We start from the raw sequence: 22,225 nt of genomic DNA, 5'->3' as shown, positions 1-22,225 counted from the left end.
CAGTTTTTAATCAGAATAATTTCAAGAAACATGCCTTTTTGAATTTTTAAAAATAAAACATGACATGTGGGTCTGCTTTTTAATTAGAATAGTTTCAAGAAAACGTGTTTTTTATTTATTTTTTCATTCAAATATACCTGTCGTACATTGGGCATAGGAAAAAGAGATAACCTAAACAACCTAGCAATTAGTCAATCGCTGTCCTGGTGGTAAACCTCTTGAGTGGTAACGACGCGACCATGGTTCGATTCCCAGTTCTTGCTACTCATTTTTGTAGGAGATTTTGGAAAATAAAACATGGTAGGTCTATCTGCTTTTTAATTATAATAGTTTCAAGAAAACTTGTTTTTTTGTTTAATTTTTCATTGAATATACACGTACTGACATTTGATAACATAAGAAAATAGTAAATATATAAACTCTTATCACTAATCAAACATTATCCTGGTGGTAAACCTCTATGCAGATAATGACCATGACTACGGTTCAAATCCCACGTTTAGCACTTCCCTTTTTCAGATTTTGGAAAATAAAACATGATATATGGGTCTCCTTTTTTAATTAGCCTAGTGATAAACCTCTTAGTCCAACGTGTCCACAACAACGAGGTTTTGGAAAATAAAACATGATGTATGGGTCTTCTTTTTTAATTAGCCTAGTGATAAACCTCTTAGTCCAACGTGTCCACAACGACGAGGTTTTCGCTTCGAATCTTGCAGACTCAATTTTCTTTTATTTGTATTTCCGTTACTAACTCGTCCACATTTAGCACTTCCTTTTTCAGATTTTGGAAAATAAAACATGATATATGGGTCTCCTTTTTTAATTAGCCTAGTGATAAACCTCTTAGTCCAACGTGTCCACAATGACCAGGTTTTCGCTTCGAATCTTGCAGACTCAATTTTCTTCTATTTGTATTTCCATTACTAACTCGTCCAACATTTTATTTGATCACATTACGGATAAAAAAACGTTTTATTTCAAAAAAAAATTGAGTTGACTCATCTATTATTTTTCGGTCACACTAAAAGTCGTACCATAAAATTTGCATGCCTACTGAGATTCAAATCCATCGCCTACAATCAGGCTTGAATGTCGCCAAAGTTGCTGCACCAGGAGGAAATCAGCTGGTAACGGATTCTATCACAAGAAATTATCTTAGGAGACCCTTTTCTTTCATAAAAAAGTATCACGTGTTGTGCATACATGATACATATAAATTTATGGCTAAAAAAACATGGGCACATTACACCCATGCTCGCTATCTAGGATCCATGACACAACAATGCTCTACATGTGAGTGCTTAATTGATGCTTTAGTTGTACTACTATAAAATTAAACAATATATGCTCTCGTTTGTTGCTGGTATTTTTGCTTCTTCCTGAGTACGAGCATTGCCATCAATTGCTTAATTTTGTATGATCAATTTAATGTGTGTGTAGTTGACATGTATGGTCGTTGAGTCATCCTAAAATCCGCATCAAATTTGCTTAATATGGTATTTACCAAAGCAACCCATATGTTGTTTCGTATCGTATTTGTTAAAGATTATATTTATCATTTTTATTAAAAAATTCATGTTGGCACATGGGCCCTATATGTTAACGTAATGGTGACATACTCATGCAATTGATTTTAGTTTTTCTATTTCCCCTTATAAAAGAGACTACGGCTATGGATGAACACGATTGTGTATTCTTTCACAATTTGTAACACATCCTGCCAACACATATTTATATGTTACTCATTCAATATAGCTGTAACATATTAATGCAACACATAAATATATGTTACTTGGATAATAAAATTGTAACACATTTCCAGGTCTCATATAGTATGTGTTACTTTTGATGGTTGCAACACAAAATCATATGTTACAGATATTTAGTTGTAACATATTTTATTATGTGTTACATGATTGTGTTACCAAAGCTCTGTCCTGTTGTAGTGGGCTTAACGGGAGCCGTCTATGTCGACAGCCAGCTGACGGCAAAGCCTAATGGTTGTCTTTGCCGACAGCCACCTGACGGCATAGCCCGGTGTTATCCCCCCGTGCACACGACCTAACTGCCCTATCCTCTTCTCTCTCACGTCTCTCCCATCTGCTCTCGAGACCCACCGCCATCGTCGACCCGCGCCCGCCCTGCGCCAGCCCCTACTCGCCGGCGCCGCCCCGCGCCAGCCCCGCCCCGACCATCCGCCATCACCCCGCACTGCCCCGCGCCGCCCCGCCTCTGCCTCGCTCCGCCCACCCCGCCCCGCCTCTAACCCGCGCCGCCCCGCGCCAGCCCCGCCCCGACTCACCGGTGAGCTCCTCCTCCCCTTTTGTTTTCTTTTTTTAGTTTATTTTTCTATGTTAGTAGTAGATTTTTAGTTAAATTTAGTTAGCAATTACTTAGTGGTAGATTTTTAGTTAAATTTAGTTAGGAATTAGAAGGAGATTAAGAGAAGAAGATGAAGAAGAAAAGGAAAAAGAGAAAGAAGAAGGGGGAGAATTATTTAGTTAGCAATTATTTAATTACCGCGAGTAGAAAAAGAGAAAGAAGAAGAAGAAAAGGAAAAAGAGAAAGAAGAAGGGGGAGAAAAGTTAAATTTAGTTAGCAATTATTTAATTACCGCGAGTGCGTATTTGTGTTGATTGAGTGCATTTAAATGTGAAGTAGCTTCTCCGCGAGGGTTTGGTTTTCGACGACCTCCCCTGCATTCGAAAGTGAGCACATTTGTTAACTCCTCCTCCACCCCCTTTATTTTGCTCTGTTCTGGCCTTCGTGCTGATGACACTATCTAGCTAGGTATTTTTAGTATTAAAATGCAAAGTTGTTGCGTAATCAATATGTGTCTCCCGTTCGAAAGGGTTCATGTTATAAATATGCATGCATTTGCATATTTATAACGGTGATTCTTTCGAATTGTCCAACGTTATCCATGGGCAGCCCGGGTATGTGTAGATTGGGTCGTTTCCCACGCTTTTCTCCGGATCCCATGCAGACTTTCGACAGCGCCTCCTTGTTGTTCTCCGGGTACACATCCTCTCGGTTAGTTGCCAGACGTGTATTAGGAGAACAACGGGGAGGTGCTGCCAAAATTTTGCGTTGGATCGGGAGCAGAGCATGGGGAAATGACCCAATCTACACATACTCGGGTGGGATTAGGACCCATGTTTACCTAGTAGCTGGTAGGTGTGCATGCCGTGGATCCCAATGTATTAACCATGATTAAAAAGTGGCCATAATTAATTTAACATACTTGATGAACTGATAATTTATATTGTTTATATGTGGATACTATATAGCTAGTTTGCCAGAATGACTGATCGTGAATGGATGTACACCGGTCACCATAGTCAGAGAGAGATGACCGATGAATGGTTGATCAAAACCTATGAATTCGTGGAAACGACATTTTCTAAAGGCCAGCCAAAAACATGGTGCCCCTACACTAAGTGCAAGAATTATTCGCGACAGACAAAGGATGTAATGGGTAAGCACCTGCAGATGCGTGGTTTTACTCCCGGCTATACTTTGTGGACATTTCATGGTGAGTCGGCCCAACGTAACAGAGCCGAGGTGTTGCGTCGGTGCACCGATGATTATGGTACAGGGATTGAAGACATGGTGAATGACTTTGATGATGCTCGGAACAAGGCCGAAGAGATGGAGGAATCCGCGAAAGCCTTCTATGCCATGTTGGAGTCTTCAAAACGTCCTCTTCACGAGCACACTAAGATTTCTCAGCTAGATGCCATCACACAAGTAATGGCTCTGAAATCCCAATTCAAAATTGGAAGAGACTTGTTTGACTCAGTGATGACCCTATTTGGGCGCTTTCTACCCGAAGGCCATATTATGCCTTCAAACCTATATGAGTCAGACAAAATCCTTAGTGCACTCAAGATGCCGTATGAGCAGATACATGCTTGTGAGAAAGGATGTGCCTTATTTAGGAAAGAGTATGCAGATGAAACATATTGTCCATTTTGCAAGTCCTCTAGATATGTTGAGGTAGAAAACGGTGAAGGTGAGAAGAAGCAGAGCAAAATCCCCGTGAGTGTCCTACGGTATCTGCCAATCCTACCAAGATTTCAACGACTTTACATGCTCGAAGAAATAGCAAAACAAATGACATGGCACAAACATGGAATTAGGAAAGAATCAGATGAACACGGAGTTCCGATGTTGGTACACCCTTCAGATGGTGACGCATGGAAGGCATTCGATAGTATACATAAGGAAAAAGCTAAAGAACCAAGGAATTGTCGAATCGCCATCAGCCTCGATGGGTTCAATCCTTTTGGTATGACGGCTACCCAATATAGTTGCTGGCCTGTATTTGTCATTCCCCTCAATCTTCCACCATCATCCATTATGCAAAGAAAGCACATATTTCTGACGTTGATAGTTCCAGGGCCAAACTACCCGGGGAAGAATATGAGAGTGTACATGCAACCGCTGATGGATGACTTGAAAGAAGCTTGGGTGAATGGGGTCAACACATACGACGCAGCTAAGAAAAAGAACTTTCAAATGTATGTTTGGTACCAATACTCGTTGCATGATCTGCCGGCATTTGCGCTTTTCGTTGCCTGGTGTATGCATGGAAGGTTCCCATGCCCACAATGCAAGGCATCTCTTAAGTTTCATTGGTTGCCGGCGGGTGGGAAGTATTCCTGCTTTGACTTGCATAGACAGTTCTTGCCTATGGACCATCCATTCAGAAAAGAGAAGAAGAATTTCATGGAAGGTAAAGTTGTCAAACACTCGGCACCACCTGCATTGACGGGGCACAAATTAATGAACAGTTAAAATCTATGGAGCCTGATCCAAACCGTCCAGGGTATTTCTTGGGTTATAATGAGGAACACGCCTGGACCCAAAGGCCATGCATCTAGGATCTCCCCTACTTCGAAGACCTCTTACTTCCACACAACATTGACATGATGCACACTGAAAAGAATATCGCCGAGGCCCTTCTTGGCACATTTTTCGGCACTGATAAGGGCAAAGATAATACAAAGGCTAGAGTTGACCAGGAGACTCTGTGTGATAGGCCATCACTAAACATGCGAGAACTGAAAGGAAGAAAAAATTGGTCCAAACCACCTGCCTGGTACAATCTTGAGAAGGGAGCAATAAGGGAAATCCTCTTGTGGGTGCAAAAAAAGTTGTTGTCCCCGATGGGTATGCTGCGAATCAAGCGAGGGGAGCGAGCATTGAAAAAATGAATAATTTTGGGCTCAAGAGTTATGATTGGCACATATGGCTTGAGCGGATAATGTTGGTGATGTTGCGTGGCTATATCCCCGAGGCTGAATGGCTAGTATTGGCCGAGTTGAGCTATTTCTTCCGTGTTCTTTGTGCTAAAGAGTTGTCGCGTGCCATGATAGATGACATGGAAGAGTTGGCGCCTGAGTTTCTCTACAAGTTAGAGAATTTTTTTCCACCGGGCTTCTTTAATGCGATGCAACACATGATTTTGCATCTCCCAACCGAGGCAAGATTGGGTGGCCCTGTGCAAAATCGTTGGTGCTACGCAACTAAAAGAATGCAGAAGACACTTCGAGGAAAATGTAAAAATAAATGTAGAATGGAAGCATCAATGCCCGAGGCGTTCATTACCGAGGAGGCGACAAACTTCATAACAACACACTATGATGCTACTATGCATAGCTTGCATATCCAAAGCCTCGGTACAATGTGGGCAACCCCAAACGACGTGAATCCAATCTCAGCCTCTTCAAAGACAAGCTCGCACCTTCTGGTGTGGGAAAACCAAAGTTGATGTGCGTCGAGGAGTGGCGCACACTAACGATGTATATGTTGAACAACTTAACAGAAGTTCGGCCATACATCGAGTAAGTGCTCTGTACATTGTTTCGCAACTTTTAACAAGTTTTGTGTCTAACAACTATTATTAATTCATACAGTCGATACGTCGAACAATTCTCGAATGGTGTTGCAATCGAAAAAGAATCCATTCTCGAGTATGAACTTCTTGAAAAGACAGGAAGCGACTATCCCGGTTTCATCTCTTGGTTCAAAAAAACGATACCTCCCTTATATATAATAGGTGATTTCCTTTGTTGCTATTACTCATGAGTAACACACCAAATTCTATCTTTTCTTAACTTCTAGGCTAATTCAGATGAGCAAGTCGACGATGAATTGAGACAAATATCTAATGGTTTTGACTTTAAGGTCCGTACATTTCAGAAGTACGACATCAACGGGTATCGCTTTCGTACTGCTAGCAAAGAGCTTTCAATGCCCGGTCGAAAAACAAACAATTCCGGTGTCTCTGCTGTAGGCGAGGGAGGTGTCGAGTATTATGGAAGACTTGAAGAAGTCTACGAACTTCATTATTATGGTGAAAATCCTCCGAACGTTGTTGTGTTCAAATGTCATTGGTTCGATCCTACTAAGACAAGGCGGACTCATGAACATCTTGGGCTAGTCGAAATTCGACAAGACAGGCAGTTAAGCGGTGCCGATGTCTATATTGTGGCTCAACAGGCCACCCAAGTTTTCTATCTACCATACTGTCGTCAAAGTGTTAAGAACCTGGAAGGTTGGTATGTTGTGTTCGATGTGCCGCCACATCTTAGACCACCTCCCCCAAATGAAGACGATTATGAACCTCAAATTGAACCAATAACATATGATGGAGAATTCTTCCAAGAATCACGTGGTGTGCAACGTCGTACCCGAAACTGCTCTACGTCCACCCTGAACACGGAGGAACAAGAATCACGTGATGATGAGGAAGAAGTGGAAGTAGAAGAGGTTACCAATGCGGATGAGCTATCAATGCTTGATCAGTTACAAAAAGGCCTTCCACATGATGTCCCTGAACCCGATGACGATATCAGTCATGACAACAGGTGTGATACTGATGATGATTTTGCTTCAATTGACCATGGAGAAGAGACAAATGATCCCGACTATTAGTACTTTGTATGCATCCAAACATTGTTGTTTAATTATTCAATTATTAGTTGAATTATTCATGTATTTATTATTTTTCGTTTAATTATTGTCCTTCAATTTGTACTAATTATTTAACTATTTATCGTTCCAGGTGGTGACACATGGCAGGCGGGGATAAGTTGAGGATAGCACCTAGGCAGCTACGGAGAACTTTGTTGCAGAGCTTTGCCGAGGAGCCCCGTGGGAGAGGCGGAGGAAAGAAGAGAGACAGAGAACGTGGTCGAGGGAGAGGGAGGATGCCTGATAGGAGCCAGTCGCCACCACCCTCGGCTACTTCTGTCTCAGCCACTTCACCCTTGCAGACGAGGGTGTCACCGGTGCGGGATCCTCCCGTCCAGGAGCAGACACCGATGCAGGGGGCTGAGGCGGAGGCTGAGGCTGAGGAGGAGGCTGAGGCGGAGGCTGAGGGGGCTGAGGCAGAGGCTGAGGGAGAGAGGCGTGATGACCCACAAGTATAGGGGATCAATCGTAGTCCTTTCGATAAGTAAGAGTGTCAAACCCAACGAGGAGGAGAAGGCTCAGATAAACGGTTTTCACCAAGGTAATAACTGCAAGCACTGAAAGTAGCGGTAACAAGTGATGGTGTAGTGAGGTGAAACGTAACAACCAAAAAGTAACAAGTAACAAGTAGTAGCAACGGTGCAGCAAGTGGCCAATCCCTTTCGTAGCAAGGGACAAGCCTGAACAAAGTCTTATAAGAGGAAAAACACTCCCGAGGACACATGGGAATTTCTGTCATGCTAGTTTCATCATGTTCATATGATTCGCGTTCGTTACTTTGATAGTTTGATATGTGGGTGGACTGGCGCTTGGGTACTGCCCTTACTTGGACAAGCATCCCACTTATGATTAACCCCTCTCGCAAACATCCGCAACTACGAAAGAAGAATTAAGACGACGTCTAACCATAGCATTAAACTAGTGGATCCAAATCAGCCCCTTACAAGCAACGCATAGACTGGGGTTTAAGCTTCTGTCACTCTAGCAACCCATCATCTACTTACTACTCCCCAATGCTTTCCTCTAGGCCCAAATATGGTGAAGTGTTATGCAGTCGACGTTCACATGCACCACTAGGGGAAAAACAACATACAACATATCAAAATACCGAACGAATACCAAATTCACATGACTATTATTAGCATGACTTATCCCATGTCCTTAGGAACAAAAGTAACTACTCACAAAGCATAATCATAATCATGATCAGACGTGTAATGAATAGCATCAAGGATCGGAACATAAACTCTTCCACCAAGTAATCTAACTAGCATCAACTAAAAAGAGTAATCAACACTACTAGCAACCTTACAAGTACCAATCGGAGTCGCGAGACGGAGATTGGTTACAAGAGATGAACTAGGGTTTGGAGAGGAGATGGTGCTAATGAAGATGTTGATGGAGATGCCTCCCCTCCGACGAGAGGAGTGTTGGTGATGACGATGGTGGTGATTTCCCCCTCCGGGAGGGAAGTTTCCCCGGCAGGATCGTCCTGCCGGAGCTCTAGATTGGATATGCTCAAGTTTCGCCTCGTGGCGGCGGAGAATCCACAAAAAAGCTCCACCCTGATTTTTACTCGGACGAAACCCTTCATATAGCAAAAGAGGGGGACCAGTGGGCCACCAGGGTGCCCACAAGCCCTGTTGTCGCGGCCAGGGGGGTAGGCCGCGGCAACCAGGCTTGTGGGCCCCTGGTTGCCCCCCTCTGACACTTCTTTCGCCTAGTATTTTTTATATATTCCCAAAAAAATCCACGTTGATTTTCAGGGCATTTGGAGTTGCGCAGAATAGAGGACTCAGACTTGCTCCTTTTCCACTCCAGAATTCCAGTTGCCGGTATTCTCCCTCTTCAAATAAACCTTGCAAAATAAGAGAGAAAAGGCATAAGTATGGTTCCACAAAGTATAATAACATCCCATAAAGCGATAAATATCAACATGAAAGCATGATGCAAAATGGACGTATCAACTCCCCCAAGCTTAGACCTCGCTTGTCCTCAAGCGAAAACCAAGACCCAAAACAATGTCCACATGTTTAGGGGTGAAGGTGTCGATAAAACATAATACAGACATGAGGGCATCATGATCACACATAGAACAGCAATACATCATAGAGATTCTTATGAGAAAGTAACAATTCCATCACAAAGCAAAGTATGAAACAAAAACCTTACCGAGAAGTAGCCAACAACAGTCCATAGTCATTGAAGCAATTGCAATTTATCATAATATCAGAAAGAGTCAAATAAGAGCTTGCAAAGCAAATCCACATACCCAATCATCTCTTTTCTTTTCCACAATTGTTACAACTCACATAGTACTCATGGTATCAAAGTTTCAGTTGGACACAGAGAAAGATAGGGGCTTATAGTTTTGCCTCCCAACCATTTACCTCAAGGGTAAAGTCAACAATAATAAAGCATAAGTACTCAGCTCCAAGTTGATATATGAATATAGATCTTTCCCAAGCATATGACGTTCACCAAGAAAAAGGCTAAATAAGGAATTGGTGAGGATCACCATGACTCTTACAAAGGTAAAAAGTAAAGGTACAAGATATGCCCTTCGCAGAGGGAAGCAGAGGTTGTCATGCGCTTTTGAGGTCTGGATGCGTGTCCTCTTAGTGTGGAGGAACGTCACTTTATATTGTCGCCTGTGATAAAGAACTTTATTATGCAGTCTGTCGCTTTTATGTCTTCCTCATCACAGGTTCGTACAAAGCTTATTTTCCACACACTAATAGATCATACATATTAGAGAGCAATTTTTATTGCTTGCACCGATGACAACTTAATTAAGGGATCTTATTCAATCCATAGGTAGGTATGGTGGACACTCATGACAAAACTGGGTTGAAGGTTTATGGATGCACAAGTAGTATCTCTACTTGGTGCAGGAGTTTTGGCTAATATGAGGTGGAAGCAATCGTCACATGCTAAGGGATCTCTAATCATATAACATTGTTCAGAGCAAAGCAAACACAACTCATTATGTTGTCTTCCTTGTCCAACATCTACTTCTAAGCATGTAATAGTTTGGTGAGTGCTCACAATTATAGAAAGTGTCTAAGATGATATATTTATATGTGAACCTCTGTTTCCTTATTATTTCTTATTAATTGCAACAATGACTGGGGTCTATGTTGATCTACTCTCAACAAGTTTCAATCATCATACTTGTTATATGTGAAGCTATCACTTTCCATAAGATCATCTCATGATCTTTCATGCTATCGTTCTTTTCATACTTTTGATCACGTCCCAAAACAAAGCCCTTGACTAAGATACTCTTTATTATATAGCTCGCAAGCTCGAATACATCGGGGGAGAGACAAAAGCAAAAGACTCAAACTAAACACTAAAGACTTATTCCACTAAGAGAAGAAATAAAAACTGAAAAGGAAAAAACTAAAACAAAGGTAAAAGCAAAAGATATAAAGGTGATATGATACGAGGGAAACTCCCCAAAGCTTGGCACAAGCCAAGGGGATTGCCCATACCAATGCTTAGTTGTCTTCCTTTGGTGGTGATGGTGGTGGAGTTGTTGAAGCAGTCTTGAGCTTGTCTAATCTCCACTTGAGCATAAAGTTCTGCTCCCTCAGATCGTCATTTTCCTCCTCAAGCTTCAACACTCTATGGAAAAGTTCCTGCTTACTCTCCTGCAAGAAATGAGAAGGGATAAACACGGTCTTAGGCTTCTTCTTTGGTCAGGGAGGCTTGACTTCTTGAACTCCACATGAGTGCGTCCAGGTTGAGGTAGAGGAGCCTCCTCTTCATCGGAACTCATTTGTTCCTTCCATTTGGGATCATAGTCCTCTTCCTCGTCAGTGGTCCAGCCATATGGTTCCAAGTCCCCATAGACCTTGGGGTTAGCAAGGTAATCATCCACATAGCTCTCCCCCTCTGAATCCTGAGAAGACATCTTGACCTAGATCTGCGGCAGAAAACAAGCTCGAAACGAAAACAGAGGAAAACTGCGTGATATGGAGATCAAAACCCTCGGGCGTATATATAATGATTTTTTCTGGACCAGAAGGAGTGCTCCGCAAGAAAACGGAGTCCGGGAGGCACACGAGGTGCCCACAAGCCCTGTTGTCGCGACTAGGGGGGAGGCCGCGGCAACCAAGCTTGTGGCCGCCTCGTGCACTCTCCGGACTGCTTTTTATTTTCCTATTTTTCCATAAATTCCAAAACGGAGAAAATTTCCTATTGGAAAAGTTTCGGAGTCCAATTACTTACCGAAACACATACCTCTTCATTTTCAGGGTCTGAAACAGGCTGATAAACATCCCTTATGTACTCCTCTGGAGTTATGATATTGATGATATTGGTCTCAACATTTATGGGAGTACCAGAGATGTAATGCTTGATTCTTTCCCCATTTACCACTCTAGGAAAATTACCTTCCCTGTTATTGATTTTGATGGCACCGGAACGATATACTTCCTCGACAACGTAGGGACCTTCCCATTTAGAGAGAAGCTTGCCTGCGAAGAATCTTAAACGAGAATTGTATAGCAGGACATTATCACCTACATTGAACTCTCGTTTTTGTATTCTTTTATCGTGCCATCTCTTAAACTTTTCCTTGAACAACTTGGCATTCGCATATGCCTGTGCCCTCCATTCATCTAATGAGCTGATATCAAACAACCGCTTCTCACCGGCAAGTTTGAAATCGAAGTTGAGCTCTTTGATTGCCCAATAAGCTTTGTGTTCCATCTCAAGAGGTAAATGGCAGGCCTTACCATAAACCATTTTATACGGCGACATGCCCATGGGATTCTTATAAGCAGTCCTATAAGCCCATAGTGCATCGTCAAGTTTGCTAGACCAATTCTTTCGAGATCTATTGATGGTCTTTTGTAAGATCAATTTAATCTCCCTATTACTCAACTCCACTTGACCACTAGACTGAGGATGATAAGGAGATGCAACTATATGGTTGACATCATACTTAGCGAGCATGTTGCGGAAAACAACATGAATGAAGTGTGAACCGCCATCAGTCATCAGATATCTAGGGACTCCAAATCTTGGGAAAATGACTTTTTTAAGCATCTTAATAGAGGTGTGGTGATCAGCATTTTTAGCGGGGATAGCCTCTACCCACTTAGTGACATAATCCAGAGCAATTAAGATGTGAGTATACCCATTGGAACTCGGGAAAGGTCCCATATAATCAAAGCCCTAGACATCAAATGGTTCAATGACAAGTGAATAGTTCATAGGCATTTCCTGACGCTTACTGATATTCCCTATTCTTTGGCATTCATCACAAGACAAGACAAACTTACGGGCATCCTTAAAGAGAGTGGGCCAATAGAAACCTGATTGCAATACCTTATGAGCAGTTCTATCTCCAGCATGGTGTCCTCCGTAGGCTTCGGAATGACACTTCTGTAGGATCTGTCCCTGTTCATGTTCAGGCACACACCATCTAATAACACCATCTACTCCTTCGTTATAAAGGTGAGGATCATCTCAAAAGTAGTGTCTCAAATCAAAGAAGAATTTATTCTTTTGCTGGTAGGTGAAACTGGGTGGTATGTATTTGGCTACGATATAGTTTGCGTAATCAGCATACCACGGTGCACTATGTGAAGTGCGGATGACATTCAATTGCTCATCAGGAAAGCTGTCATCTATAGGTCGTGGGTCATCAAGGACATCTAGCCTAGACAAATTATCTGCTACGGGGTTATCAGCACCCTTTCGGTCAACAACGTGCAAATCAAATTCCTGTAGCAGGAGAACCCATCTGATTAGCCTAGGCTTAGCATCCTTCTTCTCCATAAGGTACCTAATAGCAGCATGATCAGAGTGAATAGTGACTTTGGAGTCAACTATATAAGATCTGAACTTTTCACATGCAAACACGACCGCAAAAAACTCCTTCTCCGTAGTGGCATAGTTTCTTTGGGCACTGTCTAGAGTTTTACTAGCGTAGTGAATGAAATTCAACTTCTTGTCAACTCTTTGTCCTAGAACAACACCAACAGCATAATCACTAGCATCGCAAATGATTTCAAAAGGCAAGTTCCAATCAGGTGGTTGAAAAATAGGTGCGGTTATTAAGGCCTTCTTAAGTATTTCGAAAGCTTCCTCACAATCCTCATCAAAAACAAAAGGAACATCCTTCTGCAAGAGGTTGGTAAGAGGCCTATAAATCTTAGAGAAGTCTTTAATGAACCTTCTATAGAAACATGAATGACCTAGGAAACTTCGTATACCTCTAATATCTGTGGGGCAAGGCATTTTCTCAATTGCATCTACCTTAGCCCTATCAACTTCAATGCCTTTCTCAGAGATTTTGTGTCCTAAGACGATGCCTTCATTAACCATGAAGTGGCACTTCTCCCAGTTCAAGACGAGGTTGTTATCTTTGCATCTATGTAAGACTCGATCAAGGTTGTTGAGGCAATCATTAAAGGAAGAACCATAAATGGAGAAATCATCCATGAAAACCTCAACAATCTTTTCACAAAAGTCAGATAATATAGCCATCATGCATCTTTGAAAGGTGGCAGGTGCATCGCACAAGCCAAAAGGCATACGTCTATAAGCAAAGGTACCGAAGGGGCAGGTGAAAGTGGTTTTCTCCTGATCAGATTATGCAACAGGTATTTGCAAGAAACCTAAATAACCGTCTAGAAAGCAGAAGTGTGTGTGTTTAGATAGCCTTTCTAGCATCTGGTGGATAAACGACAAAGGATAATGGTATTTCCTAGTTGCCTTGTTCAGTTTCCGGAAGTCTATCACCATCCTATAGCTAGTAATAACCCTCTGTGGGATTAGTTCATTCTTATCATTAGGAACGATGGTGATACCTCCCTTCTTAGGTACGCAATGTACTGGACTTACCCAATCACTATGAGCAACGGGATAAATGATTCCTGCTTCCAGAAGCTTCAATATTTCTTTTCTCACGACCTCTTTCATCCTGGGATTTAATCTCCGTTGATGATCAGCAACTGGCTTAGAATCAGGATCAGTTCTAATCTTGTGCTGACATAGAGTGGGACTAATACCCTTAAGATCATCAAGAGTATATCCAATAGCAGCACGTTGCTTCCTCAAAGTTTTTAATAACTTCTTCTCTTCGTAATTCGAGAGGTGAGCACTAATAATAACAGGATATATCTCCTTCTCATCAAGATAGGCATACTTAAGAGTATCTAGTAACTGTTTTAGCTCAAACACAGGATCACCCTTTGGTGGCGGAGGATCCCCGAGCAGTTCAATAGGCAGATTATTGTTGAGAATAGGATATTGTTCTAAAACAATTTTATCTATCTCATCTCTTTCATCCATATGCATATCATTTTCATGCTCAAGGAGATATTGCTCTAAAGGATCCGTAGGAGGTACGACAATAGAGGCAAGAGCAAATATTTCATCCCTACCAGACGACTCTTTTTCATGGTGTTGTTTTCCAAACTTGGAGAAGTTAAATTCATGAGACACACCCTCGAAACTAACAGTGACAGTCTGTTTAATGCAATCAATGTGATCATTGACAGTGTTGAGAAAGGGTCTAACAAATATGATGGGACAAAAGCTATCTTGTGCAGTAGCAAGGACGAGGAAATCAGTAGGATACTTCGTCTTACCACACAAAACTTCTAAGTCTCTCACAATTCCCGTAGGGCAGATAGTGTCTCTATTAGCTAGCGTAATAGTGACATCAATGGGTTCTAACTCAGCAGGTGCAATCTCATCTTTGATTTCATCATATAGGGACCGGGGTATTGCATTAACACTAGCACCCATATCACATAAACCATGATAATAGTGATCTCCTATCTTGACAGAAACAACGGGCAGGCCAACTACAGGTCCGTATTTGTCTTTCGCGTGAGGTTTAGCTATTCTAGCGGAGTCCTCACGGAATTTGATAACATGCCCGCCTATGTCTTCGGCTAAGAGATCTTTGATAATAGCAACACTAGGTTCAACTCTAATCTCCTCAGGGGGTGCAAGTGGTCTAATGTAACCCCTACATATCACAGTTGGAGCTTTAGAATAATCCTTTTTCCTAGCAGGGTAAGGTGGTTTCTCAGCGTAGGCAGAAGGAACAATAGGATCACTAAAAGCAACGACTTTCTCCTCAACTAGATTGGGTTTAACTATGTTGATTTCTATAGGGGGATGATACTTAAACCACTTCTCTTTGGGAAGATCAACATGAGCAGCAAAAGATTCACATAGAGAAGCTACTATCTGAGAGTCAAGTCCATACTTAGCGCTAAAATCTCTAGAAGTGTTTGTTTCAACAAAAGATTTAACGCAATCAAACTGGAAATTCATACCTGACTCCTTACCTTCTTCAAGCTCCCAATATTCAGAGTTACGTTTGATTCTTTCCAATAAATTCCACTTGTGGTCAATATCCTTCTTCATAAAAGAACCGGTACAAGAAGTGTCAAGCATGGTACGATCTTCATGAGAAAGCCGAGCATACAAGTTTTGAGTGATAATTTCTCTCGAGAGCTCATGATTGGGGCATGAATATAGCATTGATTTAAGCCTCCCCCAAGCTTGATCTATGCTTTCCCTGTCACGAGGCCAAAAGTTATAAATATAATTCCGACCACGATGTACTAAATGCATAGGATAAAACTTTTGATGAAATTCCAATTTCAACCGACTGTAGTCCCATGATCCAGTATCATCACATAGCCTATACCATGTCAACACATTATCCTTCAAAGATAAAGGAAAGACTTTCTTCTTTACCTCATCCTCGGGCAAACCTGCAAGCTTAAATAAACCACGAACTTCATCTACATAGATTAGATGCAAGTCTGGATGTGATGATCCATCTGCTGTAAAAGGATTAGCCAGCAGTTTCTCAAGCATACCCGAAGGAACTTCATAAAAGATATTTTTAGTAGGTACCTCAGGTTGAGGAAGAACTCCTCGTGCTTCCGTTCGTGGTGAAGATACCCCGAACAAACTCTTCAAAGGAACAGTTTCCATAGTGACAAGTGACAATAAATTTCAGCACAGTATATAAATGTTTCCTTACCAAATTCCACTTACCAAAGGTGCTTTCTTCCCCGGCAACGGCGCCAGAAAAGAGTCTTGATGACCCACAAGTATAGGGGATCAATCGTAGTCCTTTCGATAAGTAAGAGTGTCAAACCCAACGAGGAGGAGAAGGCTCGGATAAACGGTTTTCAGCAAGGTAATAACTGCAAGCGCTGAAAGTAGCGGTAACAAGTGATGGTGTAGTGAGGTGAAACGTAGCAAGCGAAAAGTAACAAGTAACAAGTAGTAGCAATGGTGCAGCAAGTGTCCCAATCCCTTTTTTAGCAAGGGACAAGCCTGAACAAAGTCTTATAAGAGTAAAAACGCTCCCGAGGACACACGGGAATTTCTGTCATGCTAGTTTCATCATGTTCATATGATTTGCATTCGTTACTTTGATAGTTTGATATGTGGGTGGACCGGCGCTTGGGTACTGCCCTTACTTGGACAAGCATCCCACTTATGATTAACCCCTCTCGCAAGCATCCGCAACTATGAAAGAAGAATGAAGACGACGTCTAACCATAGCATTAAACTAGTGGATCCAAATCAGCCCCTTACGAAGCAACGCATAGACTCGGGTTTAAGCTTCTGTCACTCTAGCAACCCATCATCTACTTACTACTCCACAATTATTTCCTCTAGGCAAAAATATGGTGAAGTGTTATGTAGTCGATGTTCACATAACACCACTAGAGGAAAAACAACATACAACATATCAAAATACCGAACGAATACCAAATTCACATGACTATTATTAGCATGACTTATCCCATGTCCTCAGGAACAAAAGTAACTACTCACAAAGAATAATCATAATCATGATCAGAGGTGTAATGAATAGCATCAAGGATCTGAATATAAACTCTTCCACCAAGTAATCCAACTAGCATCAACTACAAAGAGTAATCAACACTACTAGCAACCTTACAAGTACCAATCGGAGTCGCGAGACGGAGATTGGTTACAAGATATGAACTAGGGTTTGGAGAGGAGATGGTGCTGATGAAGATGTTGATGGAGATGCCTCCCCTCCGAGAGAGGAGTGTTGGTGATGACGATGGCAACGATTTCCCCTTCGGGAGGCATGTTTCCCCGGCAGGATCGTCCTGCCGGAGCTCTAGATTGGATCTGCTCAAGTTTCGCCTCGTGGCGGCGGAGAATCCACGAAAAAGCTCCACCCTGATTTTTTTCTCGGACGAAACCCTTCATATAGCAAAAGAGGGGGGCCAGTGGGCCACCAGGGTGCCCAAAAGCCCTGTTGACGCGGACAGGGGGGTAGGCCGGAGCAACCAGGCTTGTGGGCCCCTGGTTGCTTGATACGTCTCAAACGTATCTATAATTTTCGATGGTTTCAAGTTGTTATCCTGTCTTCTTTGGTTGTTTTATGTACCTTTTATATCTTTTTTGGGACTAACTTATTAATTCAGTGCCAAGTGCCAATTCCTGTTTTTTCCGTGTTTTTGACTCTTTTCAGATCTGATTTTGGAACGGAGTCCAAACGGAAGAAAAACCCCAAATGATTTTTTGCCGAACGGAAGAAGACTAGGGGGTTTTGGGCCAAGCCATGTGGGCTCCAGGGAGCCCACAAGCCCCCACTCCGCCACCAGGGGGAGGCGGCGGTGGGCAGGCTTGTGGCCTCCCTGGCCGCCCCCTGACCTAGGTCTTTGGCCTATAAATTCCCAAATATTTCGCAAAAAATCAGGAGAGCCTCGAAAATACTTTTCCGCCGCCGCAAGCTTCCGTTTCCGCAAGATCTCATCTGGAGACCCTTCCCGGCGCCCTGCCGGAGGGGGCGTTGGAGTTGGAGCGCTTATTCATCATCATCATCGCCCCTCCAATGACTCGTGAGTAGTTCACTTCAGACCTACGGGTTCGTAGTTAGTAGCTAGATGGCTTCTTCTCTCTCTTGGATCTTCAATACAAAGTTCTCCATGATCTTCATGGAGATCTATCCGATGTAATCTTCTTTGGTGGTGTGTTTGTCGAGATCCGATGAATTGTGGATTTGTGATCAGATTATCTATGATATATATTTGAGTCTTTGATGATTTCTTATATGCATGATTTGATATCCTTGTAAGTCTCTCTGAGTCTTGGGTTTTGTTTGGCCAACTAGATCTATGATTCTTGCAATGGGAGAAGTGCTTGGTTTTGGGTTCTGCCATGTGGTGACCTTTCCCAGTGACAGTAGGGGCAGCAAGGCACACATCAAGTAGTTGCCATCAAGGCTAAAAAGATGGGGTTTTTATCATTGGTTTGAGATTATCCCTCTACATCATGTCATCTTGCTTAAGGCGTTACTCTGTTCTTATGGACTTAATACACTAGATGCATGCTGGATAGCGGTCGACGTGTGGAGTAATAGTAGTAGATGTAGAAAGTATCGGTCTACTTGTTTCGGACATGATGCCTATAGAAACAATCATTGCATAGATATCGTCACGACTCTGCACAGTTCTATCAATTGCTCGATAGTAATTTGTTCACCCACCGTCTATTTGCTTTCATGAGAGAATCCACTAGTAAACACTACGGCCCTCGGGTCTATTCACATCCATCGTTTACACCTCCGCTTTTACTTTGCTTTATTACTTTGTTGCTTTGAGTTCTCACTTGGCAAACAATCTATAAGGGATTGACAACCCCTTCATAGCGTTGGGAGCAAGTTTTTGTGTTTGTGCAGGATCTTGAGATACTCCTCCACTGGATTGAAAGCTTCGTTCTCGAACTGAGGGAAGTACTTACCACCGCTTCGAGGGAACACCAACGCATAGCTCCAAGGCCACGGGGAAATCCTTTGCATACTTGCCTAGGAAGTCCCTTAAGGCGTAGCTGCAGCTGAAGGATTCCTGGTGCCGTTGCTGAGGAGTATCAAGCAACACTCCTATTTCTGGCGCCGTTGGAAGGTCTTTTGTTGCAGTAGCAGAAGTATTTCTGGCGCCGTTGTCGGGGAGGAGCACGTCCAAATAATTTCCCGACAACGTGCCTATTTCTGGAGCCGTTGCCGGGGAGGAGAAATCAAGATCTATCCAAGTAGGTCTCACAAACTCTTCTCTTGCATTTACTTTTGTTGCCAGTTGCCTCTTGTTTTCCTCTCTCCCACTTCACATTTGTCGCTTTCATTTGCCGTTCTCCTTCGCCGTTTTCTTTTGCTTTTTTTTGTTCGCCCTTTTCTCTCGCTTGCTTTCTGTTCGCTTGTGTGCCATGTGCCCTCAATATGCTTGCATCTTCGCTTGCTGAAAATCTAGTGATATGGATCCTCATCCACTTGCTAGTCTCTTTAAGAGACCCACTCGTTTGGAATAAATTGCTAGTGAGTTGAGGGAAATTCACTATTTCTTTGAAGTTTTGCGTAAGATGCGTGAATCTGAAAATTGTGAGGAAGAAATTCATGAAGTGATTCACGAGGGCTCCTTGGATGAAAAGCATGATTGCAATGATTTCACTATAAATTCTATTAGTGATAATCATCCTAAAATTATGCAAAAACCTAAGCTTGGGGTTGCTAGTTTTGCTTTGTCCACTACTTGTTGCAACAATCATGATTGAGGTGATGATCTTTCTTATGATCTTGAAAATTTGTTCAAACCCCATGATGAATATGATATTTGCAACAATATTGGAAGTGGGTTTGGAGACGTCATGACTTTGGTTGATGATAATCCCACTATTTTTGAAGAGCGTCAACTTTGCATGCATGTGGATCATGAAAAGAATATCCTATGGGATATCTATATTGTTGAATTTGAATATGGTCCCACATATAATTTCTATGAGACAGGAACATATTGTGGTAGAAACTTTCATGTTACCAAAATACCTCTCGTTATGTTGAGATTGCTATTGTATCTTTCTTCTTCCTTGCATATGGCAACTATTGGTTGTCTTGACAATCTGTTTTCATATAAAATTCCTATGCATAGGAAGTATGTTAGACTTAGATATGGTTTTCACATGCTTTAGGATGCTCTCGTCGTGCTTCAATTCTTGTCTTTTGTGAGAGCATCATTGAATGCCTAGCTAAGGGCGTTAAACAAAAGCGCTTGTTGGGAGGCAACCCAACGAATCTATCCTTTTTATTTCTGTTTTGTGCTTTCCACACTTTCATAATTCTGTTATGATTGTGTTTTTTGTGTTTCTTTTTGCGTTTGTGCCAAGCAAAACCGTTATGATTAGTCTTGGGGATGATCGTTGGTCATGCTGGAAAAGACAGAAACTTTCTGCTCACGAAAATAATTTTCATTTTTTTCTGTAAGAGATTTTGAGTTGATTCTTTTTGCTGCTGATTTATACGCAAATGCTTCAGACTTCCGTAAATGTTCAAATTTTTTGAAGTACCAGAGGTATACGACATATACAGATTGCTACAGACTGGTCTGCTGTTAATAGATTCTGTTTTTGTGGTGTTGGTTGCTTATTTTGATGAAACTATGGATAGTATCGGTGGGTATTAGCCATGTAAGATTGAAATTACAGTAACCCAACATCAGAACAAGTAGAATTTAAGTTTGCTACAGTACCTAGGGAAGTGGTGGTTTGCATTCTTGTACTAATGTTATCACGAGTTTCTGTTTAAGTTTCGTGTTGTGAAGTTTTCAAGTTTTGGGTGAAGTTCTTATGGAAAAAGAGATAAAGAGTGGCAAGAGATCAAGCTTGGGGATGCCCAAGGAACCCCAAGAGATCCAAGGATGCCGTAAAAGCCTAAGCTTGGGGATGCCCCGGGAAGGCATCCCCTCTCTCGTCTTCAATCCATCGGTAACGTTACTTGGGGCTATATTTTTATTCACCACATGTTATGTGTTTTTGCTTGGAGCGTCTTGTATCGTAGGAGTCTTTTATTTTTGTTGTGTCACAATCATCCTTGCTGCACACCTAGAGAGAGAGACATGCACACACCGTGATTTTGTCGAGCTTCACTTATATCTTTTGGTAGACAATTCAGCTCACATGTGCTTCACTTATATCTTTTGAGCTAGATACTTTTTCTCTATGTGCTTCTCTTATATATTTTAGAGCGCAGAGGTGAGTGCCTTGGTAGTTGATATATGCTTTGAAAGTAGTCTCAAAAGGGGTAGTTATCCAAAGGGATACGAAAACTTCCACCTTCATGTGCATTGAATAGTTAGAGAAGTTTGATTCATCTCAATTACTTTTGAGTTGTGGTTATGGTAATATTGAAGTCATGCTAGTAAGGTGTTGCGAATCTAGAAATACTTGTGTTGAAGTTAGTGATTCCTGTAGCATGCACGTATGGTGAACCGCTATGTGATGAAATCTGAGCATGATTAGTATATTGATTGTCATCCTTTGCGTGGCGGTCGGGATCGCGCGATGGTTTATACCTACCAACCCTTCCCCTAGGAGTATGCGTTGAATGTTTTGTTTCGATTACTAATAAAACTTTTACAATAAGTATATGAGTTCTTTATGACTAATGTTGAGTCCATTGGTTAGATGCGCATTCACCTTCCACCATCACTATCTTCTTAGTGCCGTGCAACTTTCGCCGGTGCACAAAACCCACCATTAGCCTCCCTCAAAACAGCCACCATACCTACCTACTATGGCTTTTTCAAAGTCATTCCGAGATATATTGCCATGCAACTACCACCATGACATGTGCCACCACGTCTACATTGCCATTGCATGATCGTAAGATAGCTAGCATGATGTTTCCATTCATGTCTATGCCATGCTAGATCATTGCCACGGTACACTACCGAAGGCATTCCATATAGAGTCATCATTACTCTACGTTTTGAGTTGAAAGTGTAATACCCATCATTAATGGAGCATTGTCCCATGTGAGGAAATAAAAGAGGCCAAAGAACACCACAAAAAAAGAGGCCAAAGAGCCCACCAAATAAAAAAAATGAGAGAAAAATAGAGAAGGGACAATGCTACCACTTTTTCCACACTTGTGCATATTAAGTACCATGATCTTCATGATTGAGAGTCTCTCGTTTTGTCACCACCATATTGCTAGTGGCAAATTTTCATTATATAACTTGGCTTGTATATTCCAATGATAGGTTTCCTCAAAATTGCCTTAGGTCTTCGTGAGCAAGCAAGTTGGATGCACACCCACTAGTTTTCTTTAAGAGCTTTCACATACTCGTAGCTCTAGTGCATCATTTGTATGGCAATCCCTACTCATTCACATTGATACCTATTGATGAGCATCTCCATAGCTCATTGATATGCCTAG

This window comes from Hordeum vulgare, chromosome 2H (assembly GCF_904849725.1).
Source record: "Hordeum vulgare subsp. vulgare chromosome 2H, MorexV3_pseudomolecules_assembly, whole genome shotgun sequence".
Classification (NCBI taxonomy): domain Eukaryota; kingdom Viridiplantae; phylum Streptophyta; class Magnoliopsida; order Poales; family Poaceae; genus Hordeum; species Hordeum vulgare.
The sequence above is the reverse complement of the archived record's forward strand: the minus strand, read 5'-3'. Positions refer to the sequence as shown.